Genomic DNA, 13,881 nt, shown 5'->3' on the forward strand with positions numbered 1-13,881 from the left:
CTGCGATGGCATCCTAGCTTCCATCCTGAAACTGCTGGTCCCTCTAGGAGTCCTACATTTACTCAATGCAAATTGCACACATAGCTCAACATTCAGAAAACTAAGATCATGGCATCCTGTCCCATCACTTCATGGCAAATAGATGGGGAAACAGTGGAAACAGTGGCTGACTTTATTTTTCTGGGCTCCAAAATGACTACAGATGGTGATTGCAGCCATGAAATTAAAAGACGCTTACTCCTTGGAAGGAAAGTTATGACCAACCTAGACAGCATATTAAAAAGCAGAGACATTACTTTGCCAAGAAAGCCTGTCTAGTCAAGGCTATGGTTTTTCCAGTAGTTATGTATGGATGTTAGAGTTGGGCTATAAAGAAAGCTGAGCACTGAAGAATTGATGCTTTTGAACTGTGGTGTTAGGGAAAACTCTTGAGAGTCCCTTGGACTGCAGGGAGATCCAACCAATCCATCCCAAAGGAAATCAGTCCTGGGTGTTCATTGGAGGGACAGATGTTGAAACTGAAATTCCAATACTTTGGCCACCTGATGTGGAGAGCTGACTCATTTGAGAAGACCTTGATGCTGGGAGGGATTGGGGGCAGGAGGAGAAGGGGACGACAGAGGATGAGATGGTTGGATGGCATCACCGACTCAATGGACATGGGTTTGAGTGGACTCCAGGAGTTGGTGATGGACAGGGAGGCCTGGCGTGCAGCGGTTCATGGGGTTGCACTGTCAGACACGACTGAGCGACTGAACTGAACTGAACCACTATTAACAGACACACAGAAGCATATATGCTTTTTATTTGCTACATAATTAAATCCCCAGTATTGATCACAGGTTTTTATAAAGATATACAAGTAATCTTTCTATAAATCTCTTTATAATATTAAACCTGGTTAGAAAGGAAAGACAAGCAATAGTCAGTAAAGGAAACAACAAAATTGTGAGTACAACCAAGATAGATGTTTGTTTTTCTAGAAGAGAAAAAAAGTTCTGGACTTCGGTAAACCTGCACTGTCACTAGATGTGATCACATTCTTGGTATTTTCTATTTTTTCATTACAAATCTTGGTGGTTTTCATAATTAAGAAAAAATATCCAGGCAACATATTAAAATTCTAAGGGAGAATTGATAAAAATAAGCAAGGAATATAAGGACACAGGACAACAAAATTGGTCCTTTATTGAGTGTTTTACCAGAAACACCATCCAGAATATTAAAGTTACACTGAGAAGATGTGCAATAACTTTTCATAGTTATAAAGGGTAATGGTCAGTGTTTGATTATAGCTAGCTGTATAGTTACATACAGCTCTAAAAGAACACAAAGTCATCTAAGAGGGAAAGAGAGAATTCATCTCCGTCATAAACACTATGCATTTATTTTTGTGACTAGTAGAACACTCGCTTGCATTGTAAAAACAATATTGATAATCTATAAATTTACCTGGTAAATCTATACAGGTAAAAATTATATTTTGAAACTTTAACAGGGAACTCAATGAGAAATATTTATGCTTACACTGAAAAATGGGAAAAGAACACATTGAAAAGTTTTTCAGAACAGTTTACTTACCAAAACATGAAGTGCTTTTTAAGATTAAGAAAAAACTTTGAAATTATATACACAAAGAAAAACAACACAGCAAACAGGAATGAAAGAAAATAACTTTGACTTTTGTAAACATCATTTTACATTTTCAAATTTGGTACTCAGTTTTTAAGTAACTAAACATAAATGGTAAGAATAATAGATTATATCACTATAAAAATGATTTCTTTATTTTCCTGGAAATAATCACTTTTTTTATTCTTTTGTTAGGTAAACCTATCACTCTCATTAAGATATGACACCTGTGTAATTTGTTAAGAGAATTTATATTGACAAATATTTATCAAGTGATTGTGGCTTTTTGAATATACTGAAATAAGTAAAAAGCAACACCTTTTAATACTGTTGACAGCAGATCATTTTATACATGTTGCAATTGAATGCTCACAAAAATCTTGCCATATTTATCTCAAATGAAAAGATGAGACCAGTTGGCAAGTACAGAAATTGTAATTATTAAATGATAGACTTAATCACTTAAAAACAAAAAGTTATTTTGGGCTATAATGTACCTAAATATGGGTTAACAAAGAAAACTATAAAATCTGTAAAAGCAAATAATCCAAATGAAAATATCTGAAAACTATGTAGGTAAATATCTTTGTAGGAATGAATGGGGAAAAATTAAATGACCAAGTAATTTTGAAATGTTTGTTTTTGATTAGCAGGGTCTGGGGAGTTCTGACTATGACAGTGTATGTCAAAAGCTATAGTCTGATGGAAAAAATATCTTCAATGTACTAAGACCAAGTTCTTTGAAGCTGTAAGTCAAAGCCCTGAATCAAGTGTTAAGTCTAAAAAACTATATTCATATAAAAAGATTCTCAAAACTTACCCTCCACTCAGTTTTAAACATTTTCTCAAACTTCCATTCACTTTTAAACATTTTATTAGATAGTATGAATGGAAAATGTTATATACTGTATCAGTTCAGTTCAGTTCAGTCATTCAGTCATGTCCTATTCTTTGGGACCCCATGAACTGCAGCACGCCAGACCTCCATCACCAACTCCCGGAGTCCACCCAAACCCATGTCCATTGAGTTGGTGATGCCATCCAACCATCTCATCCTCTGTTGTCCCCTTCTCCTCCTGCCCTCAATCTTTCCCAGCATTGGGGTCTTTTCAAATAAGTCAGCTCTCCACATCAGGTGGCCAAAGTATTGGAGTTTCAGCTTCAACATCAGTCCTTCCAATGAACACACAGGACTGATCTGATTTAGGATGGACTGGTTGGATCTCCTTGCAGTTCAAGGGACTCTCAAGAGTCTTCTCCAACACCACAGTTCAAAAGTATCATCCAAAATGACAAAATACTTTCCACAAATCAAATTCCCTTTCAAAGTTTTGAGGTAATGTATTTAAAACACATGGTAAGGTAAAATATTTTTTAAAATATTGCATTAGCTAACAAAGGACTAATAAAATAATCAATGTTATTATTTTTCCAACTTGTTATAAATAAATTTGGTTAAATGCATGCCTTTAAGTTAAACATAAAGCTGGAAACAGGTGATAGTAGTTGCCATCTGTTCAATCTTAATAATGATTTCTGAAACATTTCCCAGAAGTGAAGTGACAGTCTCCAATGACTAACTATCAAATCCTTTTACAATCAAAATGCTTTCAAGTGCTCCTTTTATTCCTCAGTTTTGAAGAAGGACTTAATTCAATTATCATCAAAAGGATGTATATAGATATAGATATAGAAAAGCCAGGTTTCAACAATACCTGAACGATGAACTTCCAGATGTTCAAGCTGAATTTAGAAAAGGCAAAGGAACAGCGATCAAATTGTCAACAACCACTGTATCATCGAAAAAGCAAGGGAGTTCCAGAAAAACATCTACTTCTGCTTTATTGACTATGCCAAAGCCTTTGACTGTGTGGATCACAGCAAAATGTGGAAAATTCTTCAAGTGACAGGAATACCAGACTAACTTACTTGTCTGCTGAGAAATCCGCATACAGGTCAAGAAGCACCAGTTAGAACTGGACATGGAACAAAAAAATGGTTCCAAATCAGAAAAGAAGTACACCAAGGCTGTATATTGTCACCCTGCTTATTTAACTTATATGGAGAGTACATTATGCAAAATGCCAGGCTGGATGAAGCACAAGCTAGTATCAAGATTGCCAGAAGAAATATCAGTAATCTCAGATACACAGATGACACCACCCTTATGGCAGAAAGTGAAGATGAACTAAAAAGACTCTTGATGAAAGTGAAAGAGGAGAGTGAGAAAATTGGCTTAAAACTCAACATTCAAAAAACTAAAAATCATGATATCCAGCCCTATCAATTCATGGCAAATAGAACAAGAAGCAATGGAAACAGTGACAGTCTTTATTTTCTTGGCCTCCAAAGTCACTGCAAATGGTGACTGCAGCCATAAAATTAAAAGACGCTTCTTGGAACAAAAACTATGACCAACCTAGACAGCATATTGAAAAGCAGCAACATTACTTTGTCAACAGAAGTCTATCTAGTCAAAGCTATGGTTTTTCCAGTAGTCATGTATGGATGTCTGAGTTGGACTATGAAGAAAACTGAGGGCCAAAGAATGGATGCTTTTGAACTGTGCTGTTGGAGCAGACTCTTGACAGTCACTGGAACTGCAAGTAGATCAAACCAGCCAACCCTAAAGGAAATCAGTCCTGAATATTCATTGGAAGGACTGATGCTGAAACTGATGCTCCAATATTTTGGCCACCAAAACTGACTCATGCCAAGATGCCAAGAACTGACTCATAGGAAAATACTCTGATTCTGTGGAAAATTGAAGGTGGGAAGAGAAGGGATGAAAGAAGATGAGATGGTTGGATGGCATCACTGACTCTATGGACATGAGTTTGAGTAAGCTCTGGGAATTGGTGATGGTCAAGGAAACCTGGCGTGCTGCAGTCCATGAAGTCACAAAGAATTGGACGTGACTGAGCAACTGAACTGATTACAGCTATATAGATAAATAGATATATAGACATATAGATATATAGTTTTAGGGGGTGCGGGTGTACATCCATACATAGGTGTATATGTATTGTGGTGATGGTTTAGTCGCTAAGTCGTGTCTGACTCCTTTGATCCAATGGACTGTAGCCTGCAAGACTCCTCTGTCCATAGGATTCTAAAGGCAAGAATACTGGAATGGGTTGCCATTTCTTTCTCCAGAGGATCTTCCCAACCCAGGAATCAGATAAGGTCTCCTGAAATGCAGGCAGATTCTTTATCAACTGTGCTACAAGGCGAGGGTTACATATATATATATGTATATGTAAGTATACATATATATATATATATATATATGTATATACACACATATATATATATGTAAGTAAATAGAGAGAGATGTTAAAACATTATACAATTTATGAAATAAAACTTGATTCTATGAAGAAAGGTTTTATTTAGTTCAAAGTATCTGTCATTCCAATGTATTTTATATATTAATCTTTATTATGCCAAAGTTTCTTATGATTTACATCTATAGAAAGGAAAAGGGGGAATATGGTTTTTGATGAAAGTTGTCCCATTCCAGCAAGAACACAAAATAATTTGTGACTTTTTCATTAATTAAAAAAGATATGATCATTTAAGAGAAATGTTTTCCAACCCTCCCTCTTTTTTAGAAGTTTGGGATTAGCAGATGCAAACTAATATATATAAATTAAACAATAAAGCCCTACTATTTGTCACAGAGAACTATATTAGATCTAAATGTAAGACCAGAAACCATAAAACTCTTAGAGGAAATCATAGGCAGAACACTCGATGGCATAAATCAAAGCAAGATCCTCTATAACCCGTCTCCTAGAGTAATGGAAATAAAAACAAAAGTAAACAAGTGGTACCTGATTAAACTTAAAAGCTTTTGCACAGCAAAGGAAACTATAAGCAAGGTGAAAAGAAAATCTTATGAATGGGAGACAATAATAGCTAATGAAACAACTGACAAAGGATTAATTTCCAAAATATACAAGCAGCTCATACAACTCAATACCAGTAAAACAAACAACCCAATCAAAAAGTGGGATAAAGACCTAAACAGACATTTCTCTAAAGAAGACATAAAGATGGCTAACAAATACATGAAAAGATGCTCAACACTGCACATTATTAGACAAATGCAAATCAAAACTACAAAGAGATATGACCTCACACCAGTCAGAATGGCCATCATCAATAAGTCCACAAACAATAAATGCTGGAGAGGATGTAGAGAAAGGGGAACGCTCTTGCACTGTTGGTGAGAATGTAAATTGATAGAGCTACCATGGAAGACGGTAAGGACATTCCTTTTAAAAGTAGGAATAAAACCACCATATGACCCAACAATCCCACACCTAGGTATATACCGTGAGGAAACCAAAATTGAACAAGACCCATGTATCCCATTGTTCACTGCAGCACTATTTACAATAGCTAGAACAAGGAAGCAACCTAGATGTCCATTGACAGATGAATGGATAAAGAAGCTGTGGTACATATACACAAAGTAATACTATTCAGCCATTAAAAAAGAACTCATTTGAGTCAGTTCTAATGAGGTGGATGAACCAGAGGCTATTATATTGAGTGAAGTAAGTTAGGAAGAGAAAGATAGATAGCATATTCTAACACATACATGGAATCTACAAAAATGGTACTGAAGAATTTATTTACAAGGCAGCAATAGAGAAATAGACGTAGAGAATAGACTTATGGACATGGGGAGAGAGGAGGAGAGGGTGAGATGTATGGAAAGAGTAACATGAAAACTTACATTACCATGTGTAAAATAGATAGCCAACAGGAATTTGCTGTCTGGCTCAGAAAATTCAAACAGGGACTCTGTAACAACCTAGAGGGGTGGGATGGGGAGGGAGATGGGAGGGAGTTTCAAAAGGGTGGGGATATATGTATACCTATAGCTGATTCATTCAGAAGTTTGACAGAAAATGACAAAATTCTTTAAAGCAATTATCCTTTAATTAAAAAATAAATAAATTTAAATATATGTATGTATGTAAATAAGACTTAAAGCTTATCAATCAATTAGTGTAGATTAGGCCTAGGTTGACTCATTTCATCCTAACAACTTATTCATTATTAGGGATTTATTAAATGTGCCAAAGCAGTAATGTAGAAATGTTCATTTATTTTGGGGGCTGGTTGCTTTGAATTTTACTTTTAATAAAATCAGCTTAAGGAATAAAAGAAAGAAAAATCTTCTATATTTAATTATAATTTATCAAAAATTTTAAGTATTTTTAGTTCCCCCATAAGTTTACTCTGTTTGAATTACTTTTGCTTCATAAAAATAGTTACAAAATTTGTTTTATTATTCCTATATTCAACATTGCATTTGGCATTTTTATTAAATATACTAAATAAAATTAATAGAATAAGCTATTTTTAAAATTTCATTATTTTGCTCAAGATTTTATGTATTATGATAGGAAAGAGATTTAATCTTTCACAAACCCACATTTAATTAGGCTTCTCATGTAAGGACTCTTTATTAAACAAACAAACAAAAAAACCTATATTTTTAAGATTACTGCATAATGATTTGTATTTTTGCTTTATGAAACTGAACCTTTTTATATTTCATGTTTTATAATATCTTACTGCATGGTTATAAGGAAAAAAAAAAGCAAATGTACATTTAAATGTGCATTGTGTTCTCCTATGTAGATTCTCTTACTAACTACAAAGAGTTTCAATATTATTTTTTGTTAAAAGTGAAATGATTACAAATATTACCTACTTTGGAATTTTCACTTTCTCTTACTGCATTCTCTTACTCCATACCATCAGTTCAGTCCAGTCGCTCAGTCGCGTCCGACTCTCTGCGACCCCATGAACCACAGCACGCCAGGCCTCCCTGTCCATCACCAACTCTGGAGTTTACCAAAACTCATGTCCATTGAGTTGGTGATGCCATCCATCCATCTCATCCTCTGTCGTCCCCTTCTCCTCCTGCCCTCTATCTTTCCCAGCATCAGGATCTTTGGGTTAAAAATCCACGAAATTTTACCATTAGGCTTGTTATCATTGGTTTGTATCTTGCAAAATATAATAGGAAAATCTACTGTTTGTGAACTTCACTGATGCTTGGTTTTGGAAAGTTTCTATTTATCATCTTAAGACAATATTACATTTTGAATTCATTAAAATTTTTATGAAAAATTAATTTTGAACTGATATAATATATTCTTGTTATTTTCAAATTATATTTTGCTTAATTGATCTTATCATGTAATGAATCTAATAGCAGGCTTCTGAAGGTGGAATTTTTTTTTTGCATACTGTGAAATTCAACATTTGTAGTCTATTGGTTTATTAATTTTTTTAGTGTGAAATCTTATATTTTAAGTATTATATACTAAGTATGCAATATGGTTCATCTCCATAGGTTTTGGTATTTAGTTTATTATAGCTGTACAAGATAATTTAGCAAAATCTGTTTTTCTTCTAGCCTGAAATAGCAATTTTACCTAGGATTAATTATATATAATGGTTTCTGGGTTTTGAGCCAGTGTGAAGAGGCGTATTCTGTGATTTTTCTTTTCCTTTGTTATATAGTAATTTTCACTAAGATTTACTACTTCCTCTTGAGTCAAATTTTGACAATTTATAAAATTATTTATCATTAATATTTAAATTATATTGACAATCAGTCAGTCAGCTCAGTTGTGTCCAACTCTTTGTGACCCCATGGAACACAGCATGCCAGGTCTCCATACCATCACCAACTAGCAGAGATTACTCAAACTCATGCCTATTGAGTAAGTGATGCTATCTAATTATCTCATCCTCTGTCGTCCCCATCTCCTCTCGCCTTCAATCTTTCCCAGTATCAGGGTCTTTTCCAATGAGTCAACTCTTCACATCAGGTGGCCAAAGTACTGGAGTTTCAGCGTCAGTATCACTCCTTCCAATGAACACCCAGGACTGAACTCCTTTAGGATGGACTGGCTGGATTTCTTTGCAGTACAAGAGACTCTCAAAGGTCTTCTCCAACACCACAGTTCAAAAGCATCAATTCTTCTGTGCTCATCTTTCTTTATAGTCCAACTCTCACATCCATACATGACTACTAGAAAAACCATAGCTTTGACTAGATGGACCTTTGTTGGAAAAGTAATCTCTCTACTTTTTAGTATGCTGTCTAGGTTTGTCATAACTTTTCTTGCAAGGAGTAAGTGTCTTTTATTTCAAGGCTACAGTCGCCATCTGCAGTGATTTTGAAGCCCCAAGAAAATAAAGCTTGTCACTATTTCCACTGTTTCTCCATCTATTTGACATGAAGTGATGGGACCGGAAGCCATGACCTTAGTTTTCTGAATGGTGAGCTTTAAGCCAACTGTTTCACACTCCTCTTTCACTTTCATCAAGAGGCTCTTTAGTTCTTTTCCTTTTCTGCCATAAGGGTGGGACCATCTGCATATCTGAGGTTACTGATATTTCTCCCAGAAATCCTGATTCTAGCTTGTGCCTCATCCAACCCAACGTTTCTCCTTATGTACTCTCCACATAAGTTAAATAAGAAGGGTGACAATACACAGCCTTAACATACCCCTTTCCCAATTTGGAACCAGTCTGTTGTTCTATGTCCCGTTCTAACTATTGCTTCCAGACCTGCATACATATTTCTCAAGAGGCAGATCAAGTGGTCCTGTATTCCCATCTCTTTCAGAATTATACAGAGGTTATTGTGATCCATACAAGCAAAGGCTTTGGCATAGTCAGTAAAGAGGAAATAGAAGTTTTTATGGAACTCTTGCTTTTCGATGATCCAGTGGATGTTGGCAATTTGATCTCTGGTTCCTCCGCCTTTTCTAAAACCAGCTTGAACATCTGGAAGTTCACTGTTCATGTATTGCTGAAGCCTGGCTTACAGAATTTTGAGTATTACTTTACTTGCATGTGAGATGAGTGCAACTGTGTGGTAGTTGGAGCAATCTTTGCATTGCCTTTCTTTGGGATTGGAATGAAAACTGACCTTTTCCAGTCCTGTGGCCACTGCTGAGTTTTCCAAATTTGCTGGCATATTGAGTGCAGCACTTTCACAACATCATCTTTTAAGATTTGAAATAGCTCAACTGGAATTCCATCACCTCCACTATCTTTGTTCATAGTGATGCTTCCTAAGACCCACTTGACTTCATATTTCAGGATGTCTGGCTCTAGGTGAGTGATCACACCATCGTGATTATCTGGGTCATGAAGATATTTTCTTTACAATTCTTCTGTGTATTCTGGCCACCTCTTCTTAATGTCTTCTGCTTCTGTTAAGTCCATACCATTTCTGTCCTCTATTGAGCCCATCTTTGCTTGAAATGTTCCCTTGGTATCTCTAATTTTCTTGAAGAGATCTCTAGTCTTTCCCATTCTATTGTTTTCCTCTATTTCTTTGCACTGATCACTAAGGAAGGCTTTCTTATCTCTCCTTGCTATTCTTTGGAACTCTGCATTCAAATGACTATATCTTTCCTTTTCTCCTTTGTTTTTGCTTCTCTTTTTTTCACAGCTATTTATAAGGCCTCCTCAGCAGCCATTTTTCTTTTTTGCATTTATTTCTCTAGGAGATGGTCTTGATCCCTGTCTCCTGTACAATGTCACGAACCTCCATCCATAGTTCAACAGGCACTCTTTATATCAGATCTAGTTCCTTAAATCTATTTCTTACTTCCACTGTATAAATGTTAAGAATTTGATTTAGTTCATACCTGAATGATCTAGTGGTTTTCCCTACTTTCTTCAATTTCAGTCTGAATTTTGCAATAAGGAGTTCATGATCTGAGCCACAGTCAGCTCCCAGTCTTGTTTTTTTCTGACTTTGTAGAGCTTCTCCATCTTTGACTGCAAAGAATATAATCAATATGATTTTTGTGTTGACAATCTGGTAATGTCCATGTAGAGTCTTCCGTGTTGTTGGAAGAGGGTGTTTACTATGACCAGTGTATTCTCTTGGCAGAACTCTATTAATCTTTGCCCTGCTTCATTCCGTACTCCAAGGCCAAATTTGCCTGTTACTCCAGGTGTTTCTTGACTTACTATTTTCACATTCCAGTCCCCTATAACGAAAAGGACATATTTTTTGCATATTAATTCTAGAAGGTATTGCAGGTCTTCATAGAAATGTTCAACTTCAGCTTCTTCAGCGTTGCTGGTCAGGGAATAGACTTTGATTACTGTGGTATTGAATGGTTTGCCTTGGAAAGATACCAAGACCATTCTGTTGTTTTGACATTAATAATATATTATTGTAAATCTTAATCAATTTTATCAATGCTTCAAGTACCTTTTTACAATTTTTCCTACTGATTCCTTTTACTTTATCATCAGCTTTGTTATAATTTATAAAAAAAAAACAACTTGAAATCATATATCTATACAATTTTTAAATATTTTCTAAATAATTGACAATTGCTGTGAATTTTATCCTGCCCTTTATTTTGTCTTTAATTTACATACCTTTAATATGTAATATTTGTTCATTTATATTATTGAAGTCTTATACATGAAATATTTATTAATATTATATCCTTACCCTCAACCAAATTCAACCTTTCCATGAGGTTTTGTAAATCTTTCTGTTAGAGCACAAAGACAGAGAAAAGTACACAATCATACAGCTTAATGAATATTCACAAAATGATTCATCTTCGTAAGCACCACTTTGATCAGGAAACAGAGCATTGAAAACACCTTAGAAGCCCTCTTTGTGCTTCTCCCAGATAACCCTTCTTTTCTTAAAAAAGTCTACCTTTATTCTAACTTTTGGAGAGGGAAATGGCAACCCACCCCAGTACTCTTGCCTGAAGATTCGCACTGCCAAAGGACCCTGGTGGGCTACAGTCCATGGGGCCCCGAAGAATCGAACACGACTGAGTGACTTCACTGTCACTTTTCACTTTCATACATTGGAGAAGGAAATGGCAACCCACTCCAGTGTTCTTGCCTGGGGAATCCCAGGGATGGGGGAGCCTGGTGGGCTGCCATCTGTGGTGTCACACAGAGTGGGACACAACTGAAATGACTTAGCAGCAGCAGCGGCATTCTAACTTTTATTATCTTATAATAATTTTGTCTATTTTTGGACACTACACATATAATCATATAATATACTTTCTTTCTGTTTGTCTTCATTTGCTCAATATTACTTTTTGATATTCATTCATATTGGTGCATGGAATGGTAGCTCATTCTTTTCTTTGATATGATTTAATATTCTATTGCATGAGTGTATCAGAATTTGATTACCAGTTTAATGATTGATTGGTGTCATTTCTGGTGTTGCTCTCTATGTGGGCTAATACTAGGAACATGATGTGAACATTCTCATTCATGTGTTTGGATGAAATTACGACTACATTTCTGTGTATTATACACCTTGTAGTGGCATTAAGATTCATAAAATATGTTTATTTTCAATACGCAAATCTTTCCAAATTGTTTTCATTGTGCTTATATGAACTTACAATACCTCCATCTGTGAACAAAAATTCTAACAGCTCCACAGCATTGCCAATTCTTTTATTTATTTATTTATTTTTTTTGATTGTCCAGTGGTTTTTTTTTTTTTTAATTTATTTATTTATTAGAATTAGAGGATAATTACTTTATGGTTTCTCTCTTTTGTTTTTTTACTAAATGCTAATATAATCTATGAAGGTATGTTATCTTGGTACTAATTTCTTTTTCTGCATTACAAGAAAAGTTGAATACTTCATTACAATATTGGTCATTCAAATATTCAGTTCAGTTGAGTTCAATCGCTCAGTTGTGTCCGACTCTTTGAGACCCCATGTACTGCACGTCGCCAGGTTTCCCTCTCCATCTACAACCCCTGGGGCTCACTCAAACTCAAGTCAATCGAGTCAGTGATGCCATCCAACTGCCTCACCCTCTGTCATCCCCTTTTCCTCCTGCCTTCAATCTTTCCCAGCATCAGGGCCTTTTCCAATGAGTCTGTTCTTCACATCAGGTGGCCAAAGTATTGGAGTTTCAGCTTCAACAGCAGTCCTTCCAATGAATATTCAGGACTGATTTCCTTTAGGATTGACTGATTGGATCTCCTTGCAGTTCAAGAAAATCTCAAGAATTTTTTCCAACACCACAGTTCAATAGCATCAATTCTTCAGCACTCAGCTTTCTTTATAGTCCAACTCTTACATCCATATATGACTACTGGAAAAACCATAGCTTTGACTAGATGGACCTTTGTTGGCAAAGTAATGTCTCTGCTTTTTAATAAGCTGTCTAAGTTGATCATAGCTTTCCTTCCAAGGAGCAAGCATCTTTTAATTTCATGGCTGCAGTCACCATCTGCAGTGACTTTGGAGCCCCCCAAAATAGTCTGTCACTGTTTCCATTGTTTCCTCATCTATTTGCCATGAAGTGATGAGACCGGATGCCATGATCTTAGTTTTGTGAATGTTGAGTTTTAAGCCAACTTTTTCACTCTCTTTTTTCACTTTCATCAAAGGTTCTTTAGTTCTTCCTCACTTTCTGCCATAAAGGAAGTGTCATCTGCATATCTGAGGTTATTGATATTTCTCCCAGCAATCTTGATTCCAGCTTGTGCTTCATGCAGCCAGACATTTTGCATGATGTACTCTGCATATAAGTTAAATACGAAGGGTAATAATATACAGCCTTGATACACTCCTTTTCTGATTTGGAACCATTTTGTTGTTCCATGTCCAGTTCTAACTGTTGCTTCTTGACCTGCATACAGGTTTCTCAGGAGACACTGGTCATTTAATATTGCTCATTCAACTTTTTGTCTATCGTTAAAAACTGAATTTTCCTTTTTATCTTTATACTTTGTAAAATTCCTTATATTCACTGGTTATGAGTGTTTACTGAAAATACTTATTGCAATGATCTTCCACCTGATGACTTGCCTTTAACTTCTCATACTAGAATCTTGTGAAGAGTCTATTTAGTGAAAAATGTTTCCTACCTCTAGGATAATAAATATATTTTATGTTATTGTGTAAAAAGTAACACATCTATTTTATATGTTGTTTTCTAGAAGTTTTTAATTTATTCTTCTGTTTAGATGTACAACTCACCTAGAATGAAACCTGGTTTCTCCAAAAGTAGCAGTCTACCCCAAAAATCTGTGTCATGTAGTGGAAGGCAAGGCATATTACTGGAAGCTGGTAGACTTCAAATAATAGATGATATTCCCCCTTTTTGAGTTTTCTATATTTTAAAATTTTCTCTTTATAGCATTTTTCATAGTCTCCCAGTTGTTCTCATTGATCA

This window comes from Cervus canadensis, chromosome 9 (genome assembly GCF_019320065.1).
Source record: "Cervus canadensis isolate Bull #8, Minnesota chromosome 9, ASM1932006v1, whole genome shotgun sequence".
Lineage (NCBI taxonomy): Eukaryota > Metazoa > Chordata > Mammalia > Artiodactyla > Cervidae > Cervus > Cervus canadensis.